The sequence below is a fragment of the Canis lupus genome, chromosome 1, assembly GCF_003254725.2.
Source record: "Canis lupus dingo isolate Sandy chromosome 1, ASM325472v2, whole genome shotgun sequence".
Classification (NCBI taxonomy): Eukaryota; Metazoa; Chordata; class Mammalia; order Carnivora; family Canidae; genus Canis; species Canis lupus.
The window spans coordinates 114170020-114184486 of record NC_064243.1 but is presented as its reverse complement, the minus strand read 5'-3'; the positions used below and the strand labels follow the sequence as shown (position 1 = coordinate 114184486).

At 51.4% G+C, this 14467-nt stretch overlaps 1 protein-coding gene across 2 annotated transcripts in view; it reads left to right on the top strand.

The window, feature by feature from the left end:
* Positions 1-7594: 7594 nt before the first annotated feature.
* PAK4 (p21 (RAC1) activated kinase 4) overlaps positions 7595-14467 on the top strand; it is a 43194-nt gene continuing 36321 nt past the window's right edge. Inside the window, exon 1 of one of the 2 annotated variants that reach the window (XM_025425058.3) lies at positions 7595-7785. The gene's annotated coding sequence lies outside the window, so the exon portion shown is untranslated. The remainder of the gene's footprint in view (positions 7786-14467) is intronic. The other variant, XM_035703166.2, reaches the window with a different exon arrangement.

The following is a 14467-nucleotide window of genomic DNA, read 5'->3' as shown; positions in this document are numbered from 1 at the left end:
GATGTTGTCCATGACTCTTCTTTTTCTCATGTCCCGCATTTAATTAGCCAGCCAATTCTGTTGACTTGGTCTTTAAAGTGCATCTAGAGGGACACCTGGGTGGCTCAGCAGTTGAATGTCTGCCTTTGGCTCAGGGCGTGATCCCAGGGGTCCTGGGATCGAGTTCCGCATCAGAGTCCCCGAAGGGGGCCTGCTTCTCCCTCTGCCTATGTCTCTGCCTCTCTCTCTCTGTCTCTCATGAATAAATAAATAAATAAAATCTTAAAAAAAATAAGTAAAGTCCATCTAGAATCTGTCCCCTTCTCCCACCCTGGTCCTATCCACCTATCCCTTGCCTCCTACCTGGTCTCCCCTCTGCTCCCATCCCCGGCCCCCATAGTCTGCTCTCCACTTGCAGCCGAAGGGACCCGTAGGTACCTGTGTCAGGTCATGTCCTTCCTCAGCCTGAGCCCTCCTGTGGCTGCATCTCACTTGGGATAAAAGCCAGAGTCCTCCCTGTGGCCCAAGCCACACGATCTGCCCCCATCGGCTCTCTGTCCTCACCTTCCACTACTTGTCCCTGCCCACTCTGCTCCAGCCATGCTGGCCTCAACTGTATCAGATGACCCTCCTCTGTCTGCACTGGCTGTTCCCTCTGCCTTGGACACTGCCCCTGGGTACCCCCATGGCTCTCTCCCTCCCCTCCTTCAAGTCTGTGGTGAGGCCTCTCCCCTGACCACCCTGCTTAAATTAAAATAGCATCCCACCGCCTACCTCCCATCACCTTTCCATTCCAATCACTTCCACATTGTGGCCTACTATGGAGATATATCTTTATTTTTTAAAGATTTTATTTATGTATTTGAGAGAGAGCACAAGCAGGGGGAGGGAGAAGCAGGCTCCCCGCCCAGCAGGGAGCCCCACACAGGGCTCAGTCTCAGGACCCTGGGATTACGACCCCAGCTGAAGGCAGACACTTAACCAACTGAGCCACCCAGGTGCCCCTGGAGATAATATCTTTAATGATTTATTCTTTAGCTCCTCCACCAGAAAGTGAGCTCTTGGGGCACAGGGGTTTCTGAGATTTCTCCCAGTTCTGTTTATCCCTGTGATTCTAGTACCCAAAACATAGTAGTTGCTCAATAAACACTGGTTGACTGACTGAGGAGAGGCAGGAGAAACCCAGATAAAATGTTTAAAGCAGCACTGGCATCGAAGGAGCAGGTGATCAATAGCAAGAATGACGGTAATTTAGGTGAATCAGATAAAGGCCCAGCCCTTGGGGCTCCCACTGCTGGGCATGCAGGAGACAGGCATGTCTGGGTGATTGCAACACCCATGATGTGTGACAAGCACAGGAAATGACAGGTTGCAGGAGTGAAGACCCAGCAGCATCTGGGAGGCAAAGCCGAGCAAGGTGTTTTGTTTTTAAGATTTTATTTATTTATTTATTTATTTATTTATTTATTTATTTATTTATTCATTCATGAGAGACACAGAAAGAGAGAGAGAAACAGACACAGAGACACAGAGACACAGGCAGAGGGAGAAGCAAGCCCCATGCAGGGAGCCAGATGTGGGACTCAATCCCAGGACTCCAGGATCACACCCTGGGCTGAAGGCAGGAGCCAAACCGCTGAGCCACCCAGGGATTCCCCCCCCACCCCCCCGCCGAGCAAGGCTTTTGGAGGCTACACAAGATGCCTGCCTAGCAGGCTGGGAGTGACTGCTCCCGGGAGGGGCAACAGGGTCCCAGGGACAGTCTGTGAGGTGGCTTGGGGTCTATGGAGAGACAAGAAGGGAGGAGCTGTGTGTCTCAGGATTTATTCATTAACAAATATTTATTTACTGAAGTCTTTCATTGCTCACATTGGCCAGAAATGGTTTTTTTTGTTGTCGATTACAGTTAAGAACCAGGGGAGAACAATGCACCCACCGTGATCCAGTTGGAGATACTGTGGTGGCTGAGATGATATTTTGGCCCTTGTGAGGTTTACATTCTACTGGGGGAAGTAGAGAAGAAACTGTGAAGACAAAAATACTATTGCCTGAGAATTCTTTTTTTTTTTTTTTTTTTGCCTGAGAATTCTTGATGGTGATCCTCACTGTGGAGAAAATACAGCGGGGATTAGAACATGGGAAGGCAAAGGGTGATGTCAGTATGGTGCCCAGGAAAGGCCTCTCTGAGGAGGTGACGTTGAAGCCAAAGGACAGGGAGCTGGTCAAAGCAAAGACCTATATGAGGGATCCAGGTAGAGAGACCAGCAGGTGCAAAGGCCCTGAGGCAGGACCAAGGGTGTGTGTGCATTTGAGAAACAGCCATGAGGCCAGGGTGACTGGTGTGGAGTGAGTAGAGTTGCCAGATAAAATACAGGATGCCCTAAATTTGAATTTCAGAAATACTACATAAATGCTTAGTCTAAATATTTAGTCCCAAATATTGCATGGGGACACCCTTATACTAAAAAAAATGACTTGAGGTTTATCTGAAATCCAAAACTAGCTGGGCATCCTGTATTTTTATTGGCTAAATTTTCATTGTAACCATAGGAATGAGCAAGAAAGGATGCGGAGGAGAAGAGGCCATAGAAAGGACAAAAAGTTCCTCTCAGCATCCCCGCACACATGCCTGAGGAGACAGGACATTCTTTGCATTCTTTGGGGACCTCTGTTACTTGGTTTCCCTACTCCCTGGGCGAAGGTCCTTCCTCTCAGACCTCTACCCCATCCTCCGTCCAGATCTTTGCTGCTGCTTTCCAGCAAAAAAAAAAAAAAAAAAAAAAAAAGATAACATCGTTATTTTATTTCAGGGGAGAAAGTAACACATTCATTATTAAAAAAACAAAGTCAGGGGCGCCTGGCTGACTCAGTTGGTGGAGCATGCAACCCTTGATCTCAGGGTCATGGGTTTGAGCCCCACGCTGGGTGTAGAGATTACTTAAAAATAAATTGTCTTTAAAAAAAAAGAAATTCAAAACAAAATAAAAAATAAAAAATAATAAAAAAAGAAATTTGAGAAAAAAAAAAAAAGAAATTCGGGGGTGCCTGGGGGGCGCTCAGTCACTTAAGTGTCTGGGTCTTGGTTTCACCTCAGGTCATGATCTCAGAGTCGTGAGATCGAGCCAAACACGGGCTCTGCGCTGAGTGTGGAGTCTGCTTAAGATTCTCTCTCCCTCTCCTGCCCTTCCCTCTGCTCAAGCTCAGTCTTTCTCTCAAATAAATAAATAAATAAATAAATAAATAAATAAATAAATCTTTTAGAATGAGGTAGTAGTTGTAAAGTGCTTAGCACAGGACCTGCTACAGAGAAAATCTTCAGTAAATGTTTGCAGTTGTCATTATCAACATGCTTGGCACACAGATGGCATTCAACGAATATATTTATTGAATGAATCTGAGCAGTCTTTTTTTCTTTTCTTAAAAAAGATTTTTTTTTTATTTGAGAGAGAGCAGGGGGAGGGGCAGAGGCAAAGGAGAGAGAATCTCAAGCAGACTCCCCGCTAAGCGATGAGCCCGAAGCAGGGCTTGATCTCAAGATCTTGAGATCATGACCTGAGCTGCAACCAAGAGTCAAATGCTCAACTGGCCGAGCCACCCAGGCGCCCTGAATTTGAGCAGCCTTCAAGAGCATCAGCTTTGAAGTCAGACCTCCCGGTTAAAATTCCGGTAAAGCTGCTTACAAGTAGGGGGACTTTGTTCCACTTCCACCTTCCTCCCATGCCTCAGTTTCCTCTTCTGTGAAATGGGGATCCCATCTTACAAAGAAGTGGAAAGGATTAGATAAGTTCACGTAGCCAAAGTGTTTAGAGAGACTCTGGTATAGCAAGCAGTGAAAAAAAATTGGAAGCAATCTAAATATGCAACAATAGGGAAATCGTGAAGTATGGTATGATACATCAATAATTAAAAAACAATGATTTTTTAAAAATCTTACTAGAATACCACTAACGATGAATACAGTTGATCCTTGAACAGCATGGGGGTTCAGGGTGCCCACACAGTCAAAAACCCAAGTAATAACTTTTGACTTCCCCTAAACTTAACTACTAATAGCCTTGTGTGACCAGAAGTCTAACCAATAACATAGTCAATTAATGCATATTTTGTATGTTATATGTATCATATGCTATATTCTTACAATAAAGTAAGCTGGAGAAAAGAAAATGTTATTCAGAAAATCATGGAGAAGAGAAAATACATTTATGGTGCTGTACTGAATTTACTGAAAAAAATCTCCTTATTAGCAGACTGATGCAGGTCAAACCTGTGTTGTTCAAGGGTCACCTATACATTCACATGCACACCTTTGTCTCTTTTTTTCCTTCAGGAACAATTCTTAGGGACACCTGGGTGGCTCAGTCAGTTAAGTGGTTAAGCGTCAAACTTTAGTTCAGGTCATGATCTCAGGGTCCTGGGATCAAGCCCTGCATCAGGCTCTGAGCTCAGTGGGGAGTCTGCCTGTCCTTTCTCTGCACCACCCCTGCTCCTGCTTTCTCTCTCTCTCAAATAAATAAATAAAAATATTTAAAAAAATTTCATATAAGTGGAATCGATGGATATTACCAAAAATCTGCCCCAGATTGTAGATCATAGTCCTATATATGGGGTATGAGAGTGGCTGTTATCCTATATTCTCATCAGCACTGATTATAATATTAAAAAATATTTTTCTGGGGCACCTACGTGGGGCAGTCAGTTTTGGTTGGTTTTGGTTCAGGTTGTGATCTCAGGGTCATGAGATCAAGCCCTGCACTGGGCTCAGGGAGACATTCTCTCTCTCCCTCTGCTCCTCCCACTCATGCTCTCTCTCTTTCTTTCCCAAATAAGTAAGTAAATCTTTAAAAATATTTTTTCCAGAGAGACCAAAAAAATAAAAAGCATCTGTTTAATATCTCTTTCATTAATTTCTTATTTGCCAGTTTCATTTTTTCTTATCCACTGTCTGTACTTGAAATTTTTGTTCATGTCCTTTGCCTGTTTTTCTGTTGTATGTTCACTTTTCTTATTGATTTATAAATGCTCTTTACATATGAAGGACACAAAGCATTGCCTGCCACCTCTATACTGCTGCTTATCTTTTCCCTTGATGTACTGAAATTCATTATTTTTATGATACCAAATCCTCCTCATCTGTTTCCATCTATTGGGAGTCGCCACCTCACCACCTCCTCCAGGAGGCCCTCTGTAGGAGGCTCTTTTGGAGCTGATTTTCTCTTTCAGAGCCCTGAAGTAGGAGGGCCTAATTACCCATCCTTAGGAAACCCCTGGAGCAGATCTTGCTGGGCTTATTCAGGTCTGATCTCCGACAGAGATTCTCCAATTAAGTTCCAAGGAGGCTTCCCCAAACGTGGGTTCTAGAGCCTAATGCCATGCAATTTGAGGCAAAGGCTGCACCTGGCCCTCCTCCCCCATCACTGGGGCCGGGATAAAGTGCTGCCATCTCAGCTACAAGACTTGATTTTTAAAAAACGGACACTCTGTGCAGCATACAGATTTCAAAAGAGCACAAAAACAAGAACGTTTAATGCTGGCGAGGATACTTCAAAGCGCATGTTCCCTCTGAACGCTGGTGGGAGTGTGAGTTGGATCCTTGCAGCACAATTTGGCAATGCGTGTTCAGGCCGCGGGGAGGCAGCAGAGGGAGGTTAGCAAGAGCCTTGCCCCGAGTCAAAACTGGGGATGAGCCCTGGCTCTGCCCCACTAGCTTGTGCGACTTTGAGCAAATAAAGTTAGTTTTCTAAGCTTCAGCTTCCTCTGCCGAGCCGGAATCATAGCCCCTGTTGTTAAGATTACACGGCTTAGCTCCATGCATGGGAACTGTTACTATTATTAAATCGTAAAGTTGAACATTTCCTTTGACCCAGTGGTTCCATTTGTGGTAATCTATTCAAAGGAAATAATTAGAGATGTGCATAAATATTTAACTGCTAGAACTCGGGCGGGGGGAGTATCATTTATGATAGCAAAATATTTATCACAGCTTAGATGTTCAACAAGAAAGGGTGGTTAAACAAATTAGAGTTCATTGATAGGATGGCATCTATGCAGCCATTAAAACTAATGTTCTTGAAGAAAATGATGTGGAAAGATACTGGTGATATTTCTAATCTTGTTTTTGGAAACACAAAATCCCTTATAAATGTGTGTCTCTGATTCTGTTAAAAACAAAAAGGGTAGGTACATGTACAGAAAAAAATGACTCATCCTGCCATCATTCATTCATTGCCTCCCCCAGACATTAATTAAATGGCTACTACGGGCTAGACACTGCGCTGGGGCGGGGCAGTGGGGGGGATGCACTTAGCATTTAAGAGTATCTCGGAGGGCGTGGAATTAGGCCTCAGCCAAGCATCCATTCAACAAATATTTACTGAGCATCTACAGGCCCATCGTGCACTGGGCACTGGGCATGCACAGGAAACAAAACAGACAAAAATCCATGCTCTCGTGGAGCTGACATTTCAGTAGAGGAAACAACCCAAATAACTACAATTAGCTAATTATCTAGTTTGTTAGAAGGCGATTGGAGCAGGAAAATAAGAAAAAGCAGATGAGGGGAAGGGCTTAGCAGCATGGGAGAGGGATGTTTGCTGCTTTAGTTAGGGTAGGAAGGAATCACCCTGATAAGGTGATATTTGAGTAAAACGCTGAGAGAGGTAAGGGAGGGAGCCCTGAGGATGCCAAGGGAAAGAGTCTATTCCGGACAGAAGGAGCAGCCCATGCAAAGACCTCGAGGAAGGGGAATGCCCGGTATCTTTTCTGAAAGAGCAACGTAGCTGGGACCCAGTGAGTGAAAGCATAGGATAGGATGTCTGGGTTTAGCTTATGGATTTTGTTGTTGTTGTTTGTTTTCTCGTATTTTCCTTTTTTTTTTTTTTTTTTGGATGAATTATTTTTTTTAAAAGCTTACAGAAAAGATTAAGATCAAACAGTGTCTTGGTTCCAGTTCAAGTTCCTGGACTCGGATTGTCGTTCAAAACTCATTATCTACTTCCTGTAATCCTGAGGCAGCTAGTTCACCCTTGTGAGCCTGTTTCTGTCCCTGTAAGATGAGTATTAATACTAGGACAGGGTTGGGACGCCTGGGTGGCCCAGGGGTTGAGCATCTGCCTTGGCTCAGGTCGTGATCCTTGGGTCCTGGGCTCGAGACCCTCCCCCTCCGGCTCCCTGCAGGGAGCCTGCTTCTCCCTCTGCCTCTGTGTCCCCCTCTCTGTGTGTGTCTCTTATGAAGAAATAAAGTCTTTTAAAAAAAATAATACAACAGAGGTTTGGTGAGCATTTAGTGAGCATTTAGTGAGACAATGCAAGGGGCTTTTGGCCGGGTGTCTGGAACACAAGTGCTTAGTAACTGTGTCTGGCCATTGTTACCCATTACTGCCTTCCACCCGCTTACTCGGTTTTTTGGTGTAAGGTGCGACTGCCGCACGCGGATGGTCATTTCCCCTTTAAGAACCTGATTGGGCGGGGAGCCAGCTTCCCCGCACCCTTTCCAAATTTTCCAATCTCCGCTCGGCATTTTCTGCCCGAAGGGCTCCGATTGGACAATCTGCACCAATCAGAGGCTGGAGCGGGCTCTGCCGGCGGCCCAGCTCCGCCCCTGGACGGGCCCTGCCCCCTGCCCGGTCAGCCCCGTTGCTATGGGGACTGGTGGGCGGCGAGGGGGGAAAGCCCCGGATGTTCGTTGGGGATTTAACATGGCGGCGGCAGTGGCCGCGGTGGCGGCGGCGCAAGAGAGCTGAGGGCGGTGTGAGGGTTCGGGATTCCGAGTCGAGCTGCTAGGCCGCGAGCAACTGCAGCGCCGAGCCGGTAGGATCAGCGGTCTGGCCTGGAGATTGGGGTGGGCCGGGCCGTGGCGGTGGGAGAGCGTTTACGCAAGTAGGGGGCGGGGCCGCGGGGGTCAAAGTTCACTCGAAGAGGGAAGGGTCGCGTCGGAGAGGTCGGGGGTCAGTGCCGCCGGGGAGGGTGGTGTACAAGAGGTCAGAGGTCAGAGTGGCGAAGGGGGCGTGGCGAAGGGGACCTCGAAGTTCGAAATTTGAAGTGGGGCCCTTTGGAGCTTTGGAGGGGGTCGGGGCGAGGGTCACAAAATGGGGGTCAAAGCGAGTCATTTGAAGGGAGGGCGCGCTTACCAGAGTCGGAGATCACAGCCCCCGGGGCGGCGGGTTGCGGGTTTGCGGCAGCAGCCGGCGGAGCAGATGCCGAGACTGAGGTTGGGGGGCCACCTTTTTAAGGGCTCAAATGTGGGGCGTGGCCAGAGGGGGCAAAGGTCAGAGTGTGACAGATGATGGACCTGAGGGTCAACAGTTGAAACCCCAGTGGGATCCATTGCTGGGGAGGACGGGAGGGATGCCCCAGAGCCATCAAAGGTGCTTCCTGGCCGGGTAAAGGGGAGCCCGCGCCCACAAATAACGAAAAGAAGAGCAAGCACTCGTGAATTACTATGTGCCCGGTCACTTGGACGCTTTACACGTATTTAACCCTCTCCGCAGCCTTATAGGGTTGGCGCTGTTATTAAGAGCCCAAGCGATCTGCCCAGGATCATCTAATGAAGAAGTTGCGGGGCTGGGATTCAGACCGGAGTTCTGGGCCGAGTCGTACCAGGCTCTACTGCTTCTCGGGCAATCGTAACTTTGGCTAATATTTAATGAGGCCTAACGCCGTGCTCGCCGCTCTTGATTCGTTATACCGCGAACTTGTGAGGTGGGTCCTGGATAGACCCACTTTACAGACAGGAAAACTGAGGCTCGGGTACCTTCTGCTGAGTAACAGGAGGCGGGTTCCAAGCTGGGTCTGACGGACTCCAGAGCTCCTGCCCCTGGGTTGTTACACTGTAGATTGTTAAAGGACGTTCCTGTCCTGGAAGCAGGGGGCTGGGCAGGGCTGAGCCACTCCCCGGACTGGAATGGATTGTCTCTGGGCTCCTTGGGAGGGTGTGATCTGGGAAGAAAAGTTCTCATGGACCTACGCGGGTGGGGGTGTTTGTGGGTGGCCCCGAGTCCAAGTGAGTCTGATGGGCTTCTGGCTGGGGAGGATGTCCCTGAAGGGAACCCAGTACAAGGCCCAGTGTTCTCTGTACTTAAAACCCCAAGCTCTCATGGTGGTCCCAGATGGCTCCCACGCCATTTCCTTCTGCTCTCCGGGTCCCTTGTCAAGGTCCAACCCCACTGGCCTCTTTGCTTTCTTCAACTCTGTAGGTATATGCCACCCTCCAGGTCTTTGACGTTCCTCTTCCCTCTGCCCAGAATCCTTTCCCCGCCCGCCCCCCACTCGCAGTCACCCACGTGCAGCCCTACCAGCACCACCTGGCCCTCACTGTCCCTCACACGCCCTTTATCTCACTCTCTTGTTTTCTCCCCAGGGCTTTGCTCTGTTCTTACCTTGTTTGTCAGGGCACCATGTGTTGTCCGCCTCCCCTCCCTCCCTCCCCAAAGAACGTGGGGCCCACGCAGCAGGAATTTCTCCTTGCTGTTCCTTCCCTGAATCCCGGCCTGAAGCAGCCTGGCCAGCGGAGGATGCTTGGTGGCTGGTGGTTGGATGTCGGACACTGTGCTGGGTGCTGAGACGGCAGCAGCGGGCAAGACACAGAACCCTGGGCCTCCAAGGGCTCTCCGTGTCCCTTGGTGGGAGCAGACTGGAACCAGACCCCCAGCCAGTGATACGGGGCTACATCTGGATCCCCAGGGTGCCCGGTCCCCAGGGGTCGGGGGGCAGTGGAGCAGGGGCTGCTGAGCAGCTGCCCTGTATCTGGAGCGTAAGTACCGAGGACTGGTTCAGGGAGCAGCTGCTAGAGTGGGATGCCTGCTGCTCACACAGCTCCATCACTCAGGCTTTGTGGCCGTGGGCAACCTGCTTAACTTTCTGGGCCTCAGTTTCTTCCTCTGCAAAATGGGAATGATAACGGCCACGTCACAGGATGGCCACAAGGGCACAGAGTGTGAAGCGCATGGCCCCGGGCCTGGCACCTGCTATGCGCCGTGTTGGCATTAGTCCTGCTGCTGCCACCACCTGGGGAGGACCTCAGAAATGAGGGAGGGCCCCACCCCACCTGCCTCCTGGCTCTCTCAGGCAGCTGCCCTGCACCCCCTCCAGCTCTGGCAGGGTCACCGGGTGGGCACACTGCCAGGCAGTCCTGCGAGGCTGGCCCAACCTCATGCCCTCGTGGTTCCAGCTTGCTCAGCATCCCAGGCTTGGCTGCACAGATAAGGACAGCTAGGGTTTTGGCATCAGAGACCCGAATTCAGGTCCCTGCCCTGTCACCAGCCATGGGACCTGAGGCAGGTGATTTCTTATTTGCCGGTTTTGTTCCTCATGATACATTTTAAATCGGGGAGGGGAAAAGTAAAGCTTTCAACATAACAGAGCATCCACGCCTCCAGCATCGGGCCTGGGACCAAACTCACAGCCTGCATTATCCCCCTCCCTCCCCGGCCTCCCCGCCTGTATTATCCCTGCACTGGATTTGGTGTCTAGCGTCTCTCTGCAGGTCTTCCTACCGTTCCTACCCTTGAATGTGTTCGCAGATGATAGAGCAACAGCTCTCAACCCTGGCTGCACGCTGCAGTCACCTGGAGAGCTTTCAAAACTGTCATGGCCCAGGCCAGCCATGGAGACTCCGACTTGGATTCACTTGGCCTGGGGTGGGGCGGGTATCAGTATGTGGTCCTCATGGCCAGCCAGGGTTGACCACCACTGTTCTCCAGTTTCACGGATGATGTAAGTGGCATCCCGGTAAACAGCCTGCCCTTTCTGCTCCACATCAGAGTTTGCATTTCTCTCCGTGAGGATGTGTATAGTTGTAGGATTCCTTGTTCCTGCTACAAGTGTTTCTTTTCATGATTGTGCCACATAGGAGTTACTTGTTACTTTTGGGGGACACTTGGGTGGTTTCCCATTGGGAGAGTGACAAATGCTGCATTGAACAGTCTAGAATGCATTTCCTTGTATACTTGTGGCCAGAGTCTGTCTTGGGCATGTGGCTCACAGTGGAAATCCTGGACCTTCCAAATCGTTCTCCTAACCAATTGTACCAGTCCGCTTTCCAACAGGGCTCAAGGGTTCCCTTCACTCCACGTCCTGCTTTGTGGCAAGTTTGTGGCCCTGAGATGGTGGGTTTATGGCCCCCCGGGCTGACTGAGAATAGCTGGGGAGATGGTTCATGTGGTGGGCTTAGCTGGGGCCTGACACCAACCAAGCCTCCACATCCAGGCTTTTGCCCTTTAGGACCTCCAGGACAGTGACCACAACTTTGACCCTTCAATGCCTCTCCTTGGGAGGCATCTCTCAGGGCTGCTAGTGGGAAAGGAAGCTGTACTGACTTGAGGGAGGAAGGAGGCAAAGTGTGGAAAGGGATGGGCAGAGCCTTGTTACACTCTTTCTGGGTGTGAGCACTGGTCCCCCTGGCAGCCAACACAGCCCTAGCCCTACCTGCATGGATTTTAGTATACAAAGGAAGACAGACCCATCCCCAGACAATGACAGCCCGGAGTGTCAGGCCTGGGATAGGGAAGCACAAGCAGAAGCATCAAGGCTAGGATATAGGAGGCACAGGGACTGCAGGACTCTAAAAGAGCCTCCTGACCCAGACCGGGGGATGGAGACATCTGACCGATGAGAAAGAATGAGCCAGGCCTAAGAAAGGAGGTGGAAAGAATAGAGTGGGTAGTGGGTACAGGAAGTGCAAAGGTCCTGAGGTGCAAATGAGCTCGGGATGGTCAAGTACCATTAAGGAGGCCCATGTGGCAGAGTAGGCAGTGAGGTCAGGAAGGTGGAGAAGACGTGGCAGATAGACCAGAGGCTGGCAGGCTGAGGTAAGGAGTGTGGATTTCGTTTTGTGTGTAATGGGGAGTCACTGGGAGGCTTTAAACAACATCTAGTTTCCATTTTATAAAGATTACTCATGTTGCCATGCGGGGAGCGGATCGTGGGGTGCAACAGCAGGGAGACCCACGGGGAGGCTGCTGTAATGGTCCAAGCAGCAGATGAGGGTGGATAGGATGAGGGGGGCAGTGATGGAGGAGGGATCTGTGTGCTGCCAAGATTGTGAGGACTTTACCCATATATATTTTTAAAGATTTTCTTATTTTTATTTGAGAGAGAGAAAGAGAGAGCAAGAGCATGCACACAGGCATGCACAGGGGTGAGGGGCAGAGGGAGAGAGAATCTTGAGCAAGCTCCACGCCCAGTGCAGAGCCCAATGTAGGGCTCAAGTCTCACAACCCTGATATCCTGACCTGAGCCGAAATCGAGAGTGGGACGCCTAGCCGACTGCACCACGCAGGCGCCTCTACTTTACCCACATTCACCCATTTGATCTCCACAACAGCCTACAAGGTAGGATTGTTACTATCCCCACTTCAGAGATGAGAAAACTGAGACCCACAGAGGTACATGGCATGCCGAAGGTTACCCAGCAGGCAGGTGGCAGAGGTAGGACTTGAACTCCAGGTCTGCAGACTCTAGAGTCACTGCTTGTGGTGGCTGCCCTCCAGTGATTTGGAAGTGGTTTGGGTGAGACAAGGCCACTTCCTGTCCATTTGGTTCTTACCCAGGCTCCTCTTTGGATGGAAGCTCCTTGGAGGTCTGTCAAACCCGGGTTGTTTCTGGGCCCTGGGTCCCTACCTCCCTCAGGGGCCTCCTCAACTCTTATCCACTGCCTCACCCCTCCTTGTCCTGCTGGCTCACGGTAAACCAGACTTCCTGGCCAGACGCCGGTCGGGGTGTCCCCAGCAGCTGTTTATCCCATCACCCGAGCCAGGCGGCCACAGATGCTGCCAGCAGGAAGCAGCCTCCTTCCAAGTCACGGCCAGGGAAATGGGACCCTTCCCGCCCCCGCCACCCTTCCGGGGCTGGGGCTTGTTTTCTGCCAGGTGCCTGGGCCCACAGGAAGGTGTCGGGGGTGGGGGAGCAAGGAGGGCCAGGAGCTTTCCCAGGTCCCAGGGGAGCCGGCTACGGCAGATGCAACCGAAGCCACCACTCACTGCAGCCTGTCCCCTGGGGCCCTCGGGCCCTGCCCTGCCTTTCCCCAGGTGCTGCCGCCAACCCCCGGGGGCCAGAGGCCACATGGTCCGGTTCACACATGTCCCTGACCCCCTAGCTGGGGCCTCTGGGACAGAGCCGGAGCCTCCGTGGGCCTCCCATCCCTCACCTGTTAAGTGGGCCGTTGGGAGGATTGTGGATCATACCGTAAAGAGCTTCCCAAGTCTCCTGGCACACAGTAAGCTTGTGGTAACAATTTAATAATTCAACAATTTTAACAATTTCCGTTTCCCTGCGCCCTGTCCCGCCGGCTGCTCCCAGCCCCTGGTGATCGGCGCTCCCGGCGCGGCCCGCCGGCCCTGGCTCTGCCCAGCGCCCGGCCGGGACACGTTATTAGCCGCAGTTCTCTTCCCCAGCGCTCGCGTTTGGAGAAGGCGCGTTGTTGTGCCGTGCACACGCATTGCCCGGTCCCCTCAATAATAGTGGAGAAAGCGCGCCCGGCACAGACGGGTATCCAGTGGCAGGGAAATCCCGGTCCCAGCCTGGCGGCCAGTCCCCTTCCCAGAGAGCCATTGTTGGTGGCGGCTCCTCTGTCTCAAGATATTTGTCCCTGCACGTGCTCTGCCCCCTTTGTCTCTACCCAGATGGAGCCGACTTCCCAGGTTTGCGTTCTGCCCTCACCCCGGCCCTTTTCGCTCCACAGGCGTGCACGAGGGCCTGGAGCGTCTCCTGGTGCTGTCCGTGACTGCGTAGCCTCCCTGACGCGCGCGTGTTCCCGCCGACGGCTCCGGTGGCCGGCCTGGCCCTCCCCGAGCAGGGCTGCACACCCGAGCCGGCACAGCCCCGGGTGCGTCTCTGGGGGAGGGCTCGGGGGCCTGAGATGTGCACGCCCGCCCGAGAGCGTGCGCCCGCCTACAGCCCAGCCCCAGCGTCTGCCGGCACCGGCTGGCCACCTGCTTGGGGCCTTAGCGGATGCTTTGACCTTTGCCAGTCAGGTAAGGTGCCAGATGGCCCTCGAGGTGGTTCGGATCTTAATGTGAGCGAAGCGGAGCCTCTTTGTGTTTGTTGAAAGCCATCTGGGCTTCCTTTCCTGGGAGCTGTTGTCTCTACGTGGTATTTTTACTTTCCCTGAGAAGGGGAAACTGAGGCACAGGCTGGCAACCCCTCAGCAGAGCAGTGGCAGATCCAGGACTGGAACCCAGGCCTACATGGCTCCGGCCTGAAGTTCTTAACTTGTGTGGTAACAGTGGAGGCGGAGGGCACGGGCTTTGGAGCCAGCTGTCCTGCTACTAGCTGCGTGATCCCCGACGAGTCACTTAACTGCTCTGTCCTCTGGTGTCCCAGTCTACAAAATGGAGAGGATAATGGTACGTCTTCAAAGGGGGGTTTTGAGCCTGTAAATGCATAATCATCAGGCAAAATGCATAGTGAGTGCTCAAAGGCTGTTAGCTGCTAGTGGTAACAGTCCGAGCCTTCCTCTGTATCATTACTGTTAACAGGCCTCATCCCGAGCCCT